The sequence below is a fragment of the Gadus macrocephalus genome, chromosome 3 (genome assembly GCF_031168955.1).
Source record: "Gadus macrocephalus chromosome 3, ASM3116895v1".
Lineage (NCBI taxonomy): Eukaryota > Metazoa > Chordata > Actinopteri > Gadiformes > Gadidae > Gadus > Gadus macrocephalus.
This window is the reverse complement of record NC_082384.1, coordinates 6,408,442-6,429,156: the sequence shown is the minus strand read 5'-3', so window position 1 is coordinate 6,429,156 and position 20,715 is coordinate 6,408,442. Positions and strand designations below refer to the sequence as shown.

The 20,715-nt window shown below is 43.9% G+C and overlaps 1 protein-coding gene, 1 long non-coding RNA gene and 1 other non-coding gene across 3 annotated transcripts in view; 1 reads left to right on the top strand and 2 right to left on the bottom strand.

Annotated features, from left to right (window-relative positions):
• Positions 1-20,715, bottom strand: part of LOC132453840 (PC-esterase domain-containing protein 1A-like) — a 168,845-nt gene that overhangs the window by 11,751 nt on the left and 136,379 nt on the right. The gene's annotated exons all lie outside the window — the stretch shown is intronic.
• On the top strand, positions 2,415-2,533 carry LOC132454794 (5S ribosomal RNA). Its single transcript, XR_009525004.1, has one exon. It is a non-coding gene; the product is annotated as a 5S ribosomal RNA (ribosomal RNA).
• LOC132453841 (uncharacterized) overlaps positions 12,460-20,715 on the bottom strand; it is a 154,683-nt gene continuing 146,427 nt past the window's right edge. The window contains exon 2 of the long non-coding RNA XR_009524819.1: positions 12,460-12,535. This is a non-coding gene — a long non-coding RNA (uncharacterized LOC132453841). The remainder of the gene's footprint in view (positions 12,536-20,715) is intronic.

The following is a 20,715-nucleotide window of genomic DNA, read 5'->3' as shown; positions in this document are numbered from 1 at the left end:
AATAATGCTTTTATTATCAGCTCTTTAGTCATAATCAGGTAAAAGGCCTTCGGTAAAATGTACTTTTATTTTGCTGCTCCAGCCACTATGTAGTACCAGCGTAAATATTTGTATTTGGTTGCTCGACTTAATATTTTGATAATTGATAGGAAAGCATAATAAATAATGGCAACAATAATGCAATAAAGTAACGTTAATAAAATATAAACCTGCACATGGAAGATTTTACATTTCTTACCTCTTTAGTTAATTGATATCATACAGACAATTAATGTTTTCTGAGGTTTTCCCACAATAAAAAAAAAAACAGGCGGTGAGGGGGTTGAGATTAAAACAATGTATAGAGACACATTCTTTGGAAGCATTGATTTATGGATGCATGCATTTTATTATTTCGAAATTTTCTTGTTCAGATATTTTTTTCCAGAGTAAATAGCTGCAGTGGAAACCTTGTAAAGTATGAGTTGCCTGTTAAATGTCCAGAACGTGTTATCAGTATTTAACCTATAGTTGACAGTCAATCATATCTATCCATGACTGTGTTATCAGTGTAAGTCAAGCCAAATGCATATCATTTGAATCACCATCTTGCTGACTATAAAGCAGCATAGATTTGATTAAGATTTTCAACTGGCATGGCTAGTTGCTACACAGTGTTACAACTATGCCGTATGGGGTATGATCACACATAATGGAAGCGGTGGAAGTGGTGGAATGGTAGTAGCAACAGGGTTCCATTTCTGGCGGTAGTTATTTATCTCATCATCAGGACATTCAATAAGTTACAAAATTATAATCATACAAATGTGTGAAAGGAATAAAATGCAATTGATATGCCACTAGGGGTCTCCCAATCAAACCAATAAGGAAAGTGTTGGTTGGATGACGTTGTAGTGTAGAAGTGTGGGGTCATGGGAGTCGTTGCCTTCACCACCATCTCCAGTGAAAAATGATCTGATGAGACTTGTTTAATCGAGTGATATAATTTCATTGTAATGACATAATAGCGTCAACCTCCTAAGTTTAGATGAGTCGATTAGGCAAACAGCTGTAGATTATGTTGAATGGAGAATTCAATCGTGGGCAAATACTTGCCCACTATACATACTATGGTTTATTACAAAGCATTGTAATAAACCATAGCATGTATAATGACACTTAGTATTTACAAAATAAAGATTAACTTAACACATGTATTTCTTTATTATTTATGAACTCAAAATTATAAGTAAAAGTACAAAAAAAAAGTACTTAAACTAATGACAGCTCTCTCAATGTAGAAACAACAAATTTGGCAGCTGATCATGTCCTTTCTGTATCTCATTTAAGAGTGTTACATTTATGTCCATAATTCCTTTTTTTCCTCAAGAGATTAAATAAGACATGTGCTATTCAATTCCTCTGGTCCCGTGTACATGTGCTCAGTGTTGAATGAGAGGCGTTACGAGGTCGAACGGCTGTCCTATCAGTACGTCATACCACTATCTCTTCCTCTCTCTGTATTCTGGTTCACATGATGAAACTGTTTCCCAGTGTTTCAGTGTTTTACTGTGAAACTCCAGCCCAGGCACAACTCACACAGTGGCAGCATGATTTATAATTCAGCACTTATGAACATACTCTCTGACAGGATGTGTGTGTGTGTGTGTGTGTGTGTGTGTGTGTGTGTGTGTGTCTGTGTGTCCGTGTGTGTGTGTGTGTGCTTTTTTCTTCTTCATCCTTGTGTGTCATGTGTGTCTTCAATGAAGCGCCCCTGCTCCCCGGGGGTAAGGGGGGGACGCTGTGGAACAAAGGGTGTCCCCTGCTGGAAGGAGCGAATTGGATGAAATCAAGGTAAATCTTACTCAGTGTTTCCTACTCAGTTTCTCTAACCCTTCTCTCTATATATATATGTCTTTCATTTATTCCTCATGCTTTTTTGCTTATGCAACCCAGTCTCACACCAAAATGTATTTGATTGTGATTGTGTATTTGAGGATTGTATGTGACATTTAGTTTCTTAATTATTACAAAAATTGTCAGGTCTCGCGAAAGAGTTTGGTTTATATGGACTCTGCTATCGCTGAAAATCAAACATGGCAGACATTAGTTTGATTGTTAGTGGTAAATGCAGTATTAACATTGTTTTGAAATTAGCTGCTTGTGGCATTTTTCATGCTTAATAGGGGTTTTGAGAGACTAGAATGAGTGTAGGCTATATTCTTTTGAAGAAATAACCAAAATGACTCAATATGTATTTCAAACATGTGGAGCCATTCAGAATCTCCCTGAATGGGAGATTTTTATTTCTGTAACTTGCACTCATATATCCGTTATTTAATACATGAACAAGAAGGTGGTCAAAATATATGAACAAACTATAACAACGTAAGTTACGGATGTAACTATGGATCTGTGAGACCGAGGGAGGACATAACTACGGCCATACCACCTTGAACACGCCTGATCTCGTCTGATCTCGGAAGCTAAGCAGGGTCGGGCCTGGTTAGTACCTGGATGGGAGACTGCCTGGGAATACCAGGTGCTGTAAGTGGTGTCGGGTGGTGGCCTATAGGTGGCACTCTTCCCTCTGGCCCCCTCACTCATCAATCCCGATGCCCCAGTGCAGTGACGGGGACACTGTGCTGTGGAAGGTGCCGTCTTTCGGAGGAGATGTAAAACCGAGGTTCTGACTCACTTTGGTCATAAAAGATCCCATGGCACTGATCGTAAAGAGTAGGGGTTTCCCCGGTGTCCTGGCCCAACCAGGCTCATTTCAATCTGGCCCCCTAATCATCCTCCTGTATAATTGGCTGACTCATTAATTCCCTCACTCTCCACCTCAAGCAGGTGTGTGGTGAGCGTTCTGGCGCAGATTGGCTGCCGTGCTTCACCCGTGTTGGTGCTACACACTGGTGGTGGTTAGTGAGGTTCCCCCTTCCCTGTAAACAGCGTCTTTGAGTGTCTAGAAAAGCGCTATATAAATTCAATCGATTATTATTATTATTACGGTCTAAAAAGGAATGAGTACATCGTTCTGCCTATCACCATATGTCAAAATCGTCATGCCCATGACCTTTAGAAGCAGAACTTCCCGCGATTGTTAATAGCATGGATTGCTACCGGTTCGTCCTCCTACCTTGATCGCCTCAGGCTGTTCTAAGCAACAGAAGATAGTGACGGTCATCCCTCGGTCTCACAGATCCATAGTTACATCCGTAGCTTACGATCAGTATCGACCTCACTCTGACCGTCACTACGGTCTAAAAAGGGATGACTAATACCAAAATGGTTGTGAGGAACGTATTGTTAAAATTATTTAAAAAAAAGAGTTAAAATCTCGCTCAGCCGGGCGAGTTACATCCACCCTATAAAACCTTGTGAACGTGCATGGCGTAGACCAGTCATACTCAAGTAGCGGCCCGCGGGCCTTTTGTGGCCCGCGGTGTGTCTATTAATGGCCCTCGAGCTGTTTTGAATTTTATTTTTAATTATTAAAAAAAAAATATATATATATATATCGTGCTGGGCGCTCTTATTTTGAAACCGCGCGCCGCGATCGCAATACGAGGCTGGGGGTTGCAACGATAAACAGATAGCACTCCAGCCCACAGACCGCTCCAGCCCTCCCAAACTCGAGGCAGACAGTCCATCTCAGCAGCAGTCAGTCACACGTATACCGACCGGAGCCGTAATGGCATGCTCCAAATTTGCCCCAAAAAGAAAACTGGACAGCGAAAACCGCCAGTTCCAACCAGAGTGAACAGAAAGGTTTGCGTTCTTTCTACCACCGTCCAGCACTCGCCCTCTGTGCTTAATATGTCAAGAGTCTGTCGCGGCAATTAAACTTAGCAATGTGAAGCGACACTACGAATCAAAACACAAGCATTTTGAAGAGACATTTCCGCAAAACTCAGAGATCAGAACAACAAAATTAAATGCTCTTAAAGCATCATATCAATCATCCAACCGAATCCTCCACACTTCTGTGACAAAGCAGCAAAAGGCATCACAGTGCTCCTTTAGAGTAGCGTGGGTTTTGGCTAAGCACATGAAGCCATTCACGGATTCAGAGGTAGTGAAAGAATGCATGATTGACGTGATGGACACGTTGCTTGAAGGCAAAGAAAAAGAAGAAATGAAAACAAAAATTCAACAAATCCCACTGTCTGACTCCACAGCATGCAGACGTACTGAAATGCTGGCTGATGATGTTGCAAAGCAGCTGTGTGATGGAATAAAAAATGCAGAGTGCATTTCCCTTGCTGTGGATGAATCCACTGACACTAATGATAAAGCTCAGTTGATGATATTTGTGAGATACTTTGATGAGTCAAAAAGAGAGTTTATTGAAGATGTGCTGGGCATGGCAAGCCTTTCTGGGCAGACGAGGGGTGAAGACATTTACAATGCAATAATGGCAGTGCTGAATGAAAAAGGAATTGATGTGAAGAAAATTGTGTCAGTGGCTACTGATGGGGCGCCATCTATGATGGGCAGAGAGAAGGGACTAGTTCAGCGCCTGAAGCTTCTTCACCCTCAACTCATTTCATACCACTGTATAATTCACCAGTCCATCCTTTGTGCAAGTCTTGGAGAAATCTACGCCGAAGTCATGAACACAATGATGAAGCTGGTCAATTTCTTGAGAGCATCATCTGCACTACAGCATCGCTTGCTGCGGTCATTCCTGACTGAGGTCAGTGCTGAATTTGATGACTTGCTTTTGCACAACAACGTCAGATGGCTGAGCAAGGGCAAGGTCCTGGAGCGGTTTTGGGCCATTAGGAATGAACTACAACTATTTCTGTCACAACAAAAAAGTGCAAAAGCAAAACTGTTCTTGGATTTCCTGCACAATCCAGAAAAGATGGAGGCTGTGGCATTTTTGACTGACATGACATCTCACATGAATGACTTGAATCTGAAGCTCCAAGGGAATGGCAACACTGTATGTCAGCTGATATCAGCAGTGCGGGCATTCCAGAGGAAACTAGAGCTCTACAAGGGTGACTTACAGGTAGGCTGTTTAACATTGGCTGCCACGTGTTATCTTTATTTTATTAAGCCATTTTTGTCATGCCATTTTAAAATAATAACAATACTACTACTACTAATTACTACTACTACTACTACTACTAATATTAATAATAACAACAACAACAATCATCATCATCACCATACTCATGATCAGAATCATTGTCCTAATAACAATAATTTGAAATGCCAATAATAATGACTATTTTTTTATTGTTATGTACAGGAGGAATTGCTCCATTTCCCCAAACTTTTGGAGCAGACCAAAGAAAAAGATGCTCATCAAAAACACATTGCATTTGTGGAGAAGATGATTGAGAACTTCAGAACAAGATTTGATGACTTCATTCTTGGAAACCAAATCCTCCTGTGCATTGGAAACCCATTCCTTGTCAGAAATGGTGACGTCATCACCCTGTGGACAAAAATGGTAACTGCGGCCAATTTCCCCCTGCTGAATAGGATGGCAGTGCACATCCTTACAATGTTTGGATCCACATACAGATGTGAATCTGCATTCTCAAAAATGAACTTCATCAAAAATCAGTACCGGAGTCGCCTAACCAATGAGCACGTGCATCAGTGTGTCTCCCTGGCAATCACACCATATCAGCCCAGGTTTGAAGCATTGGCCAAAGAAAGCAGAGGCCAATTCTCCCATTAAAGGGGACATGTGAGAAATGTGAAATAGTTTGTTAAACAAAGCACAAAAATGGGCTGTCTGAAGGCTTTTTGTTTTTTTTGTTTTTTTATCTTGAACAGGGTTATGTTTGGTTTTATTTAGTTATTTTTTTTAATATATGCCCAAATTAAAATTATATTTTTATTTTAGGAAATATTTTTGTTTTTAATAAAAAGGAAATGTTATGTTATAAAATGTTGTAAATGTTATACATACGTTATGTTATGATACGTTATCGGACGTACACCGTCCCAATAAATGGCCCCTTGAGTCACTGAAAAAAAATTTTGTGGCCCCTCATCATTTCTACTTGAGTACCCCTGGCGTAGACCATGAGGCCGCTGCACAGATGTCGTCAGCTGGCACTCCCCTGAGGGCAGCCCAGGACGTTGCCATACTTCTGGTTGAATGAGCCCTTATACCAGGCGGGACTTGCATCCCGCTTGCTCTGTAGGCATGGGAAATAACTTCTACCAACCAATGGGACAGCCTCTGCTTCGAAAGAGGTAAGCCCCTCTTTGCTGCCCCATAGCAGACGAAAAGTTGGGAGTGTGCTAGGGATGGGCCGATAGTCGATTCCATCGACTATCGACGATAGATGGATTCCATCGTCGATCGTCTCAAGTTGCCGATAAAAAGGCGATAATTATATTTTAATAATTAATTTAAATTATTTATTTTTTTTAAAGCGCTGTGGTAGCTATTTTTACAACTTAAAAAGCCCCGCAAATTGTAATTGAAATAACTGCCACCGGTGGAAAACATACTATGTAGCGCTGACCTGCCGTATTCACTCACTGCTGCGAGAGGAGAGGGGAGGGGCTCGAAACCTACCGGTCTGCTCGCACGGCGAAATGATATCACACCCCGCTGCACCATTTCCGGGTCACAGCTGTGGTACATGAGCTGTGTTCGAAATCGTTCCCTATTCACTCACTCACTATTCCCAATAGTGTTCATGATATAGTGCACTACATAGGGAACGAACAAACGAGAATTCGGACACTACGCTGAACATTTCTAAATGTCATTTGCGTCAGTAAATGCGCCGGGTATTTGTGTGACGCAGACAGATGCGCCCAGATCATGTAAACAAACCGGGCACTCGCGAGGAAAGCTGGAGGTTGTATTGATGTTTAATGTTACATTTCCTTGAACAAGGTTTTTCTTGTTAATTTTGAATGTTACATTTTCTTGTTAAATCCCAAATAAATTTGGATATTTCTAAACGAAAGCCGGAGACCTCTTCTTCTCCTCGGAAAAACACGCCCGCATTGCATTGTGGTATATGGGAGTAACACGTAGGGAACATATGTGCACTCAAATTTTGGGTATTTTAAGTGCACTATATAGGGCATGAAATTAACCAGTGAGAATTCGAACACTACAAAATGGCGAGCAGCCTATATAGTGCACTAGTATATCCGTGATAGGGAACGATTTCGAACAAAGCTACGAGGGGTGTGTCATCAGCGTGTCATTATGACAGCGCCGCCGGCGCCGACGCATCGAAACTTAAATCAGCGGAGGCTCACGCTGGTCCAAGGGGAAGACCATCGTAATCGTTTTTAAGAAAAAAATAGAAAAATAAAAACGCGATTTCTTTCAAAGTGATAAAAAATAAATAATAATATTATAAAATTATTATAAAGTTGCCCCCCGATAGCATAGACTATCGGCGATCGCTAGGGGGCGCTATCGGACGATGGAAGCTTGTAGACGATTGCCCAACCCTAGAGTGTGCTCCCCTTAGTGGCCGTGTATGGGTCAGGTAAGCTCTCAAGGCCCTCACTGGGCACAAAGTGAGCAACCTATCCTGCTCTGCCTGTGAGGCAGAGGGGGGCTGAAACGCATCCACCTCCAAAACCTGATTGATGGACTGCCTATTAACAACCTTTGGCAGAAAAGCCGGAATTGGCCACAGTGACACACTGGTGCCACCTTCCCTCCACCTGAGGCAATCGCCACTGACAGAGAGGGCACACAGCTCCCCAACCCGTCTTGCTGAACAGAGGGCTTAAAGGAATGCTGTTTTAAGTGACAAAGAGCGTAGATCGGCATCCGCAATGGGCTCGTACGGGGCTTCAGTGAGTAATGCTAAAAACCATCGGGAGGTCCCAGCATGGTGCCCGTAGGGTACGGGCTGGACGCAACTGGCGTGCTCCCATCAAGAACTGGCCCACCATGGGATGCCGCCCGAGAAGCCCGTTGTTCGTGTCCTGGTGCAAAGTAGAAATGGCCGAAGCGTAGACTTTCACCGTACTAACCGCCTTGCCTTGGTCCAGCTGGGACTGCAAGAAACGCAGCACGTGTGGCACAGGGCAAGCCGCTGCTGGCTCAATATCCATGCTCTGGCACCAGCCTGAAAAATTCTCCATCTGAGCGCATAGCTAGCTCTAGTAGATGGAGTCCTAGCGTTGTTGAGTGTCTCCCGAACAGACGCATCTATACGCTCAGTGACGGGCTCTGTACTGGCCAAACCCAAAGGCGCAGGGCGACCGGGTTCGGATGCCATATCTGCCCGCCTGCTTGTGCCAGCAGGTCTGCCCTGCTCGGCAACTGCCATGGCTGACCCTGTAGTAGCTGGAGCAGATCTGAAAACCAGGGTCCCGCTGGCTGTGTGTTGGCCCTCCTTGATCCTCTGCAGAACCTGAGGGATGAGAGGGATTGGAGGAAAAGCGTACAACAAGCCTGTCGGCCACTCTTGCGATAGAGCATCCAGGCCCAAACTGCCCCCCTGCCCCCTGAGAGAGTACCACTCTGGGCAGTGGGTTGTTTCCGCTGACGCAAACAGATCCACTTGCGCAACCTCGTAGTGCATCCAGATCTGTTTGACAACTTCTGTGTGCAGTCTCCACTCTCCCAGGAGTTGTCCCGTCCTGGAGAGCATGTCGGCTGCACTGTTTGCTACGCCCGGAATGTGCACAGCCCTTACTGATGCAAGTCGAGGCCATGCCCACGTCAGTAGTTCCTCCGCAACCTGGAGGCATCTCTGGGACTTTGTCCCCCCCTGGTGATTGACATGATAAACTGCTGAGGTGTTGTCCGATCTCACCAGAACGTGGTTGCGCTGTATCGCTGGCAGGAATCGCTGAAGGGCGAGGTGAATGGCCTTCAGTTTGAGGATATTTATATGCTCTGACGTCCACGGAGGTTGCCAAATGCCCCTTACCGAACGTCCTTCCCAGACAGCCCCCCACCCTGTTAGGGATGCATCTGTCGAGATGGCCTGCCTCCTGTGTGGAAGACCCCCCAGGGGGACACCTCTGAGCAGGAACTCCCTGTTCCTCCAAAGACGCAGGGCCCGAATGCAAGCTCAAGAAACATGCAACTTGACCTGCCTGTCGTCTCTTTGGTGGAGTTGGAAAGCATTGAACCAGCACTGGAAGGGCCGTGACCTCAGCAGACCAAGTGGAACTACTACAGCTGCTGCAGCCATCAAGCCCACCAGTCTCTGGGCTGTGTTGGCGGTAACCAGCTTGCCCAGCTGAAAATACCTCAGGGCCTCGATCAAGCTGTCCGCTCTCCAACCAGTGAGAGACCCTTTCATACTGGCTGAATCGAAGAGAATCCCCAGGAACACTGCCTGTTGACGGGGCTGCAAATTGCTCTTCTTCCAGTTGACTGTGATGCCCAAGAACTGGATGTGGACCAGCAACGTATTGGTGTCGCGCCCTACCTGCTCTCGAGAGGGGGCGCAAATAAGCCAGTCGTCCAGGTACGGGAGTATTTTCAACCCCCGTGCCTGGAGTGGGGCTTGTTCGGCGGAGACCACCCGGTTAGGGAGAGGCCGAAGGGGAGGACCTGGAACTGGAACGCCCTGCCCTGGAAGGCAAACCGGAGGTATGGCCTGTGTTCCGGGATGATTGGGACATGGAAATAGGCGTCCTTTAAGTCCAGAGACGTAAACCACTCCCCCCGCTGAATTTACCTTATCACCACTGCGGTGTGGACCATTTTGAATGACAACACCTTGAGGTACTGATTCAGGGGCCTTAGATCGAGAACAGGCCGCTGACCGCCGTCCTTTTTGGGCACAATAAAATATTTGTTATAAAACCCAGCTTGCTGTGCGCTGAGTGGTACCTCTGCTATGGCACCTTTTAAAAGTAGCTCCTGGACCTCCTTGTCGAGCACTGACTTTAAAATTGGGTCTCTTACCGGCGTTACTTTGATCCCTAAAAATGCCGGGAGCCGCCGTCAAAATTGTACAACACTGCAGCAGCCATCGAATTTACCACGTCACGTGTAAGCTGGGAGTGAGCCGATAGGGCAGCTTCCACCAGGCCCATGGCATCTCCGTCTGCCGGGTCTAGCGTCCTACGCAGAGCCGCCAGTGTCATAGCTAGAGCGTTGCCTGTGCGGGCTGCTCGTGCCGATGCATTAAAGGAGCGAGTGACCAGGCGGTCCGTCTTTGCACACTCTTTACATGGGCAACTTGGGTTAGAGGACACCCGGGCAGGGCCAAGCGATGTCCAGGAGGCAATTGACGCCTCCAATGGCGGCATGTCGCCAAGCCCTGTTTCAGCTGGGCTGAAACAGGGCTTGGGGACATGCCGAGATGTGTTAAACAGTCATTGCCAGATTACGGCAGCCTGCATTAAGCTGGGGCCGCTTGAAGGCCCTGCCCCAACTGGACGTGAGCATCCTGGTGTAGTCCTCTGCCACAGGAATAGAAGGTGGGGGGTTAATGGGCGAGACGCCCTCCCAAACCCCCCTGAGGGACTGGGTCCGGGGTTGGGGGCTGGAGGCCCAGGATGCTAGCGGCGCTCAGCACCCTGGACATCAGAGAGCTAACAGGCGTCTCCCCCACGGTTTTCTATGTCCTCCAGCGGCTATAGGGCGATTAAGCACTTCTACTGACGCAAAGTCAGGAGTACACCTTGGTGGCCGGCAAGGGCGCGGGACGCAGCTGACCCGGCTCACACTCCCCCCAGCGGCTGCTGGGGGGGTGCTGTTTGATTAACTACACTGACTACCCAGGTGAAGACAGTAATTGGCTGAATAATGACAATGAACACTTATTGTAATTCAGTAAGCATACACTAATTCAGTAAGCATACATTCAGTAAGCAACGCTTACCTGAGCAATACCACAATTATAAATAATTATATTCTTTTAAACAATAATCTCCACTCTTCCTGGCTACTTACCTAGAAATGCCAGTAGACAAGCAAACCACAAATCAAAAGTATATGACACGATATTGTGCCTGCATCAATACAAGTTATAGTGGCTCACGCCAGTGCACGGATGCACCAGCTGGCTTAACTAACTCACCAGCTGCAACAGCGGTGGAGTAGTGCAAAGATTTAAATAAGGGAGACTTCACTCTGGGAGTTTTTAACTCAAACAATATACTACCGGCAACAAACATTCTGCCCGTAGTGCAAAGGTGGCCTGCAGGCACGCACGAACGCGTCGCAAAGGCTCGCCGCGTGTCTATTCACAAACAGCAACTTAAAAGCGCAGCGGTGGCCCGCACCAGTGCGCGGACGCAACCTAGCGGGCTCACACAAACCGCACAGCTGCGGACAGCCAGCTAGGGTGCGCTAGTGCTCTACCAAACAAACAAAAAAGACAATTTACAGTCCAACGTTAAGAGATCTGCACGTTAACGTAAGAGAGTTAACTACACAGTCCACACTGATCCACAGGGACCCAAAGGCGCCTGTACCCGTGGGTTACGATCTTGTGGCTGCGTGCTATGAAAAATAGATCAATGTCTTACCTGGTCCGGTGAGGCAATCAATGTAAAGCGGACGAACCGGTAGCAATCCATGCTATTTACAAGCGCGGGACGTTCTGCTTCCGGAGGTCATGGGCATGACGAGTTTGACATATGAGCTGTGTTCGAAATCGTTCCCTATCATGGATGTAGTGCACTAAATAGGGTGCACGCCATTTTGTAGGGTGTTCGAATTCTCAGTGGTCCACTATATAGGGCACTATATAGTGGACTTAAAATAGGGTACATACGATGTTCCCTACATGTTACTCCCGTATACCACAATGCAATAATAATAATAATAATAATTAGAGCTGTCAGTTAAACGCGTTATTAACGGCGTTAACGCAAACCAATTTTAACGGCGTTAAAAAATTTATCGCGCGATTAACGCAATTGTTTTTTTTTTTTTTTTTTCTTTGGCTCAAAACAAAGAAGCAGTAGCCTGACTGCTATGTTCAAATGACATTTGTTCAAAGCAGTCGTTTAATTGCACTATAGGCTCTTTTTTTGTATCGTCCTGTTTTGATCAGTATATGCCAATGTTGTTATCAATAAAAAATCATTTGCACAAGGCAAGCCGATGCACTTCACCATGTTGATAAGAGAATTAAACTGAGAAGAATTATGGGACAAAAAAATCAAGGGATATTTAGCATAGAAAAATAATTTGCGATTAATCGGGATTAATCGTGAGTTAACTATGACATTAATGCGATTAATCACGATTAAATATTTTAATCGCTTGACAGCTCTAATAATAATACATTTAATTTAGAGGCGCCTTTCAAGACACCCAAGGTCACCTTACAGAGCATATAGTCATCATTCAAAACTATGTAAAACAGACTAGGAATAAAAGGAAAACAGAGGTTAAACATGAAGAATAATAATAATTAATAACACTCAAAGACGCCTAAAGTGAAGGGGGGACCTCACTATTAATGCACTAATGCGGTCGTGTTTTTCCGGAGGAGAAGAAGAAGCTGAATAACCGCGAAAACTAATACATTTAATGATGGAGTCTCCGGCTTTCGTTTAGAAATGTCAACAATTTATTTGGGATTTAACATAGAATATTTAACATTCAAAATTAATAAAAAAAATACTTGAACAAGGAAATGTAACATTCAACATCAATACAACCTCCAGCTTTCCTCGTGAGTGCCTGGTATGTTTACATGATGTGGGCGCATCTGTCTGCGTCACACAAATACCCGGCGCATTTACTGACGCAAATGACGTTTAGAAATGTTCAGCGTAGTGTCCGAATTCTCGCTCCCTATTCCCTATATAGTGCACTAAATCATGTACACTATATACAGGGAATAGGGAACGAGTGTATAGGGAACGATTTCGAACACAGCTATGGTCTCGGTGATAGGCAGAACGATGTCCTCATTCCTTTTTAGACCGTAGTGACGGTCAGAGTGAGGTCAATAAAGATCCCCCGAACATATCGATTCTTGGTTCCTGTGATAAGAGCGGGAGCCTGTGATGAGGTACATGTATACAATGTAAGTAAAGTTCTCATTGCTTACGAGTACATGAGTTCTAGATAAAGGTTAATTTACACAAACCTAGATGAGGATTTATCTCCATTTCAGTCATTTACGAATCTAAAGATAAACTAGCCGGCTTTTACTTACCACAGCGCACTTGTTGCCATAACAACGTTATGTGAAGCAGCTAGGCTGCCGTAAATGTTTTTTATTTACTGGCTATAAACACATATCCTAAGGTGCCTTTGGAAGGCAAACCGCAGTAAACAGTTACATTTAAATAAATACAATTATTACAATAATATTATATGTCATATCAACATGACTCCTTTTTTTTAATCATTGGCTGAAGGCTAGTTACGTCACCCTGAGAGATGTGTTAGAGCAGACAGATTTGGTAATGACACCATCAATAACCTAGTCGTTGAAGGCAAAACACCAACCTCATTGATTTAACGAGGCAGGTTTACTTGACACAGTTCATTAATATATCATGTGTGAGAGGTCATTCCTCATCCTGAGTGTGTATTGACTATTTCTGTGAAATGCTCATTGCAAGCGTCCTATTTATGTATGGTGTATCCCTACTCTCAACAAGCACCCTCCCCCCTCCAACACACACGAACACACACGCAATTTAAGAGCATACTAGATACTCTCTAATCTTCTCACATGCTCAATAATGTGGTTGATCATTTTGATAATTGAGATACATTCTAAATTCCATCTTTAGAAATTCAACGACTGTTAATCTGGTTCTTTATTGCGTATTCCTATAACTACACAGCTTAAATAATATATTGCATAAACAGTCAATCCACACCAAGCATGAATAATAACCTCTCACACATGAGGTGGTCATTGCCTCGGCGGCACTCAGGGAGGTGCTGTCCTGTCTAGTGCACCTTAGAATATCTGTTTCCTAGCTAGAGTGTATGCCAAAAACCAAACAATTTACACCAGCTCGGCTGCAACTCCTAATGTCGTCATGGCAATGAGTGGCTATGGTTCTGGGTAAAAAAAAAGCTAAATCATTCATCTTTAGATAAGTAAATGACTGAAGTTTACTATTGGTGATAAATCCTCATCTAGGTTTGTGTAAATTAACCTTTACATATACCTCAGAAACTGTGCTTACATTGTACACATAATATCTACCTCATCTAATGCCGCGTTTCCACTGCAGGGTGCGGTACGGTTCGGTTCGCCTCAGTCCGGGAGGGAGGGGGCGGTATAGCCCAGCTCAGTTCCGAGGTCGCGTTTCCACCGCCGACAGTACCCTTAATGGTAGGCCGGATGTCGATCACCGCGGCAGCTACGTAAACATCGTAAACAACGTCTTCCTCCCCAAGAATGCAGCTCGTCTCCACCTCCTTGTTCTCCCAAGCAAGCGTTTTACGCGACATGTTCATTGTAAAGAATAATACCTCGAGGCTACTGTTTATTTGTTTTTAACCCCACGTCGCCCGGAAGTGACGGTTCTGTCGACCAATCAACGGAGGGGGTGTGTAGCTCGAATTTTCCGGTACCCTTTCAGGCGTCTCGTCTTGTTTTCAGTACCCAAACGGAGGAGTACTGAAAACGAGGGCAAAACGAGTACGGCTCAGTCCGGGTCATGCCCACTTTTGGCGGTGGAAACGCATTCCGTACCGCACCTTTGCGAACCTAACCGTACCGCACCCTGCAGTGGAAACGCGGCATTAGCATCCCAATCCTATCAAAGGAACAAGGAATCAATCATTTCGGGGGTTGTTTGTTGCTGTTGTTAGATTATTTGGTTCACGTTTACATGTTCATGTATTAAGTAAGGGATAATGTATAGAACGCCGGTCATATATACATATACATTATCCCTCTTATTACACGGCTACTTGCCAAAACGAAAAAATAACAACCGAATACGCTGGGGTTGATAAGTTACCGGACTACTTGTGGAGTGATACCAAAGACGTGATTCAGAGGCAATAAATCCACTTTCCTTGACAGCGGTCTTTATATGCTTAGCAACGGTCAATTATCGAAAAGGCCGGAAGCCGGGAAGGCCCATGCAAGTGAACGGAGCATTCCACAGCATTGAGATGAGTCGTGTAATATGTAAGGGATAATACCCGACAAGGTGTCCATTATCAGGAATTAATGGATGGATGATAACGGACACCTCGAAGGGCATTATCCCGCTTATACCATGGTCACTTGCCAAAGAAAATAAATTAAGACCGGTCATTTTTATTTCCATGCGTTTTATAATCCAAATATAAAGTTTTTCAAAAGCCATGACTTTGCTTCCCTGGTAAAGCCTGAGGGTTTGACTAATATCTGGAACAATCATTACCCTCCCGTAAGGTTGCAACGGAAACGTTGTTCACTCCTCCAGGGAATAGGACGGAGCGTAGCTCCGACTTTGCAACAGGAGGTGTTCTAGTCCGCTCAGCTATGCGCCAGAGAGCTAACGTTATACATTGTACATATTGATAATTCGAAATTCGTCCAAGCCTTTATACCACAGATACTCTAGGGCGGGGGTCGGCAATAGGCGGACCGTGGTCCGGGTCCGGACCCAACTGACGTCCTCTCCGGACCGAGACACAATTGCAACAATAATATTAATAATGCGATTTTTTTTTAATATATATACCGTATTGGTCCGAATATAAGACGGCATTTTTCCCCCTCGAAATAGGTCTGAAAAAGTTGGGTCGTCTTATATTCGGGGTCTAGTATTCAGAGCGCAGTTTCTCTTCTTCGCCTCTCCCTTTAAATGTTTAACACACATTCGCGGCCGCAGGTTGCGCCAGAAATTGGTTCCGGGAAGAAGTAGTCCAGCGTCCTTAACAACCAGACCGTTACCGGTGTTTAAAGACAGGCTGACCATTAGAGACAAGTGGCTCAAAAGTGGGTCAGGTCAATCAACAACAGCGGAGGAGCTATGATGCCAATTTTAAAATAATGGTCGTCAATAAGGCAGAGTCAAGTAACAACTGCCAAGCTGCCAAGAAGTTTGGGGTCACGGAGAGTAACGTAAGAAGATGGCGAGCACCAAAATAACGTCTCAAAGACGTCAACAGTCAGCGCAAATCCTACCGTGGTCCTCAAAGTGGCCGTTTCAGTGAGGTTGACCGGAGAGTTTTTAAATACGTCAGAGAAAACGTGCTTTGGGCGGAGCCGGTGGAAGCGGAGCAGCTGGGGAGCGATGACAGCGAGAGCGAACACAGCGGGGCAGAGGACGTGTGTGAGCGATAGAGAGAGATCGGAGGAGAAGTTTGGCGAATTTTAGTTAAGTTTAGTTAAATATGTGGCCTGTATTTTTCTATGTTATTTAAAAATGTTCCCAATGTTGCTTGATTATTGCTTGATATTAATTTTGAATCATACTGTACATATTTTGCCTTGAAAGTGCCGTGGCCTTTACTGGCATTATTATTATTGTCATTAATATAACAAGTGTTTAATTCACTGGTCTTTGTTCTGCAAATCTGGTCTGCAAATCTTTTTTTCTAAATGTTTGTGTTGAAAAACGGGACACCAACATAACATTCAACGTCTTATAATCGTCTTATAATCAGGGTCGTTATATTCGGACCAATACGGTACTTATATTGGCTAAATATGCCTCTGAATCATAATGCACACCTTGACTGTTGGTACATAAAACACATGCAGTCCTATATCAGTGAAAACAACGGTCATAAAAAATGTGTGATAGACCCCCGGACCCAAGCTTGAGGATTTTTTTTTAAACTGGACCCATTAGGATTTTAATTGCCTACCCCTGCTCTAGGGTCTATAGCATATAACTGCGTTGTCTGATTACAGTTCAATTCATTTTTCACAATTTACCAGCTCTCGTTTTGAAGGCTTAACAGACAATTTGACTGGAACTACTTAGCAGCGGTCCTTATATCAGGGGTTAATGCACACCCTGCAGCCAATCAGAATCGAGTATTCCCCCAGACCATGGTATAAATACAGGATAATCGTGTGCATGTTACATAAAATTTAATAATGGCCGTAGGTCATAAACAAGTGCAAATGGAAAAATATAATAACTGGGGAGTGGGGGGATTCCGAACAAAAAGGTAGCCCATGGTTCCACATCTTTGAAATACTTCATACTCATATAATATAGTACCTTTTATAAAATATATAATTTCTTTAACAGAATATGGCCTACCCAGATTCTATTCCCTCAAAAAAAAACAAATTAGCATGAAAAACACCACGAACAGATGAACTCACTAACTTAACATCGTATACAATCTCTTATGTATGCAATTGATAGTGTAAATTGGATGCCTTGTTATTCCAATGAATTAGGTGGCGCTCTACGGCACCGGTTTATTGTAAATGTTACGTTGTTCTACTGGCTAGTAAAGCCAATTTTATTAAAACACATTTTATGGCTGAAACAAGCGTATTATTGCATATTATTGCATGTTGCCAATGTTGCCAATGTTGCCTTGTTGTGTAGACCATGGGGGTTGGGCAGGGCCCCGTTTTCCGAAAGCATCGTTAGCCTCATGCAGTGGCGATTCTGGGGGGTGGCCTGGGGTGGCCAGGGCCACCCCTGAAAGCTCATTGGCCACCCCTGTGGCCACCCCAGATTTGATAGGTAGTTGGTCAAGTTCGTCAACACAAGAAATAAGAGAAATGCTGTCAATCAATGATGACAGCTGATCAACTGATTTAGGGTCAGTTTTTACATTTTTAAATAACACAGTAATGGTCGTACTGAGGCTGTGAGAGCTGATTTCTGCTCGGCGGACATTTAGCTATGCAGGTCAGGTGACCCATGAGATATGCGCGCTGCACATGCTGCTGGTCCGTGAAACAGGAGGACGACAGTCCTTTTATATTGTTCACGTTGTCACAGTGACAACGTGAACAATATAAAAACGATAAAGACGCTGAAATCTGTCGTTGAGAGGTATGGTAATTTAATGTTTAGTTATATCGTAGTTCCCTCTGAATGTGTAGGAAAACTTTATCCAGCACTAAGTAGCAGCTAAAAGACGAACTACACTGCACTAGCTAACTTAGCAGCCTCCAAACCAAGTTAAGCATGTAACGTTAGTGTTTTGGATACCGCCATGAAATATGAAAAGATGTTTTCTGGACTGAAGACTGATGGTGTTTTTTGCAGATGTGTGTGTTCAATAGAGCTAATGTTATATTTTTGGCCAACCAGTGTGTGAAACATAGCGTGACAGTCTAGATTTAAGTAGCTATAACACAAGAACAAGCTGTGACTTATTTGTTGCATTCAAATGCCACAAATGCTTGAGATGCAATATGTGTTAATTGTGTTATTAAAAGTGAGTTGTAAGAGTGGTAGTTATGTAAAAATAAACCTTTGTAGATCCTATAAATAGACATAATTAGGCACATTGTTGACACCTCCTTTCTTTTTGACATTTTAATGGAGTCAAAGCTGTTATTTAAGGGGTTCCAAGTTATATTTGGTCTGGTGGCATTGCATTGGACTTTAAGTCTTGTCTTGTGGTCTTATGGCCTATGTGAAAGCATTTTGTAGCAGGAGAATGAGCAAAAGCAAGAACTAGCTACCTCTATTGCACTTTGTTACTATTATTAGAATCCTCTATTGTTCATGAGAGTTTGAAGGTTTACATAACATTACTTTATAGTATATACTTTGCAGTTAAGATTTGTTTGGTTTATGTTACAATTGTTTATGTATATTTATCAAGTTAATTTGTGATTCTAAGGCTTAACTGTTTGATTTAAATAAACTTCATGATTTATGCTGAATCAAAGCCAACGTTTATACCTTCATCAGGGCCCTGGACATGAATACTGTCTGGGTTGAAAACCCACTTTTTGCACATTTTCATACATCACAAGGCATCCTATAGAATAACATTATTCAGTCATCAGGCCATCCTCTGTGTCACCTGTATTGTTACCTATGTTTGCTTTACTAATTTAGGTGCCATCTTGTGGTTAAATATAAAACACACCAAAGCAAAGAACAAACCAAAAAAATCTAATTCCAGTATCTCCAACAAATTAGATCTAAGCTAAATAATAACATAAACTAAGTATGTAAAGAACAACAAATATTTCTGTTTTTTTCCTTACAAGCTTAATTTATCCTTTGCTTACAGATACACTTTTTAATAAGGTCTATCTTAAAGCATTTTGGTTTGTTCTGTTGCCTGGATTGCTGTGTTTTATGTAACCACAAGATGGCACCTCAATTAGTAAAGCAAACACAGGTAACAATACAGGTGACACAGATGATGAGCTGATTAATGTTATTATATAGGATGAGTTAAGAGCAGTTGAATTTTGCTACTCTAATTTAACTTGTGAAGAGATGAGGACTTTAATCCACTATAAGGAAATGGCTCTTAGAAAATGTGTACCCTATTCTGAACATAATTACTGATTAAAAATAGACATGTTAAAATAACCAGATATACTTGAGGACTGTGATAGGTGGAAATGGAATTTAAAAAATGACTTTAAAAAAAAAAAGTCATTTTCAGATTCAGATTCAGATTCAGAAGACTTTATTTGCCATGACATGTAAACACGTTTGGAATTTGTTTTGGTACAGTGGAGTTTACTACAGGACAGACAAGACAGGACAAGACATTGCAAATGTAAATAAATAATATAATAAATGTAGAGTGCCAAAGTGCAGAGAGCTCACGTGATTGGGTACAACAGACCATTAGATCACTGGATCACTGAGTGGGGAGACTGGTGGGGGGGGGGGGGGGGGGGGCAGTGCATTTAGGAGTCGGATGGCCGTGGGGAAGAAGCTGTGCGAATGTCTAGTTTTTAGAGTCTTTAGTGACCGCAACCTCCTGCCTGAAGGGAGCGGAGCGAAGAGACCGTGGCCTGGGTGTGCTGGGTCCGCCATTATCTTCCTGGCCCTCCCCAGAGCCCTGCTGTTAAACAGGGCCCCAAGGGGGGGCAAGGGGCATCCAATCACCCTCTCCGCCGAGCGTATCACCCGCTGCAGCGGGGAACCAGGTGATGATGGCGGAGGTGACGATGGACTCGATGATGGCCGAGTCCATCGTCACCTCCGCCATCATCACCTGGTGTCTATTTTACCAGCATAGACACCTTTATTTGACAGTTATGAGACAGGAAATCATGGGAGAGAGAGGGGATGCAACATGCAGCAAAGGACCGGGATTCGAACCGCAGTTGGCTGCGTACGTGTATGTATTAAACTTCGCTATGCCATGGCCACCCCACACTAGCTTTGTGTCCCATCTTGGCCACCCCAGTAAAAATGTCCTGGATACGCCACTGGCCTCATGATGCATTTTATTATCCATCCGTCTCGGAGGTCCGAGGACGTTGCCTAGCAACTAGCACGAACACGCCCCTTTTCCTCGCCATCTCGGTTGAACTCAGTGGTGACCGAGCAAAATTCCGAGACAGAATTCAAGATGGCTGCGCCTGGTGTGACTTGAAGTATGAACTGTTTTCATTGTGCTTGGACCGCTTTGGTGGTGTAAATGGCAATTTCAATCACTCGTATTGCTGCAATACCTTACTGCGTCCGTATCTCTGCCTATGGCCTATAGCCTACATATTTTGGAGCGCCTGGTACTCTGCCAATGCTACCGCGACATCAGCTTTCTGGGTGGCGTCCATGTTTTCCTCCAACGACCGAGCGAAACATAATAAAACGATTGAAGTGTGGGCGTGGCGTCAGATCCGAGATCCGAGTCGGTTCGCAGAGAATACTAAAACGCACCATAAGTCAGGGGTGTCAAAGTAATTTTTGACACCCCTCAGCTTTCAC